Source organism: Trachypithecus francoisi, unplaced genomic scaffold, assembly GCF_009764315.1.
Source record: "Trachypithecus francoisi isolate TF-2019V2 unplaced genomic scaffold, Tfra_2.0 Lachesis_group10, whole genome shotgun sequence".
Taxonomy (NCBI): domain Eukaryota; kingdom Metazoa; phylum Chordata; class Mammalia; order Primates; family Cercopithecidae; genus Trachypithecus; species Trachypithecus francoisi.
Window position 1 is genome coordinate 98,569,394 of NW_022681455.1, and position 577 is coordinate 98,569,970.

Sequence of the window (577 nt, forward strand, 5' to 3'; positions counted from 1 at the left end):
TATACGGTTGACCCTTGAACAACTCAGAAGCTAGAGGCACCGACCCTCTTATGCAAAAATCTATGTATAACTTTTGACTCTCCCAAAGCTTAACTACTATAGCATCCTGTTGACTAGAACCCTTACTGATAATATAAACAGCCATTCAACACATATTTTGTATGAATTACATACTGTATTTTGTGTTCTCACAATAAGGTAGGCTAGAGAAAAGAAAATGTTATTAAGAAAATCATAAGGAAGAGAAAATATATTTACTATTCATTAAGTGGATCATCAAAAAGGTCTTCATCATTGTTGTCTTCACATTGATGAGGAGGGGAGGAGGAGGAGCGGGGACTGGTCTGTTGTCTCAGGAGTGGCAGAGGTGGGAGAAAATCCTCATATAAATGGACCCGCACAGTTCAAACCTGTGTTGTTCAAGGGTCAGCTGCAGAATATGTCTTGTTCTTTAGATACTTTAATACAAGATAGTTCACAGCATGAAATGTACAAGATGTTCAATGGAAATAGTTCTCTTTTCATATCACAAAGGAAACAGAAACATCACCAGGAAGAAAGACAAACTAGGAACAAA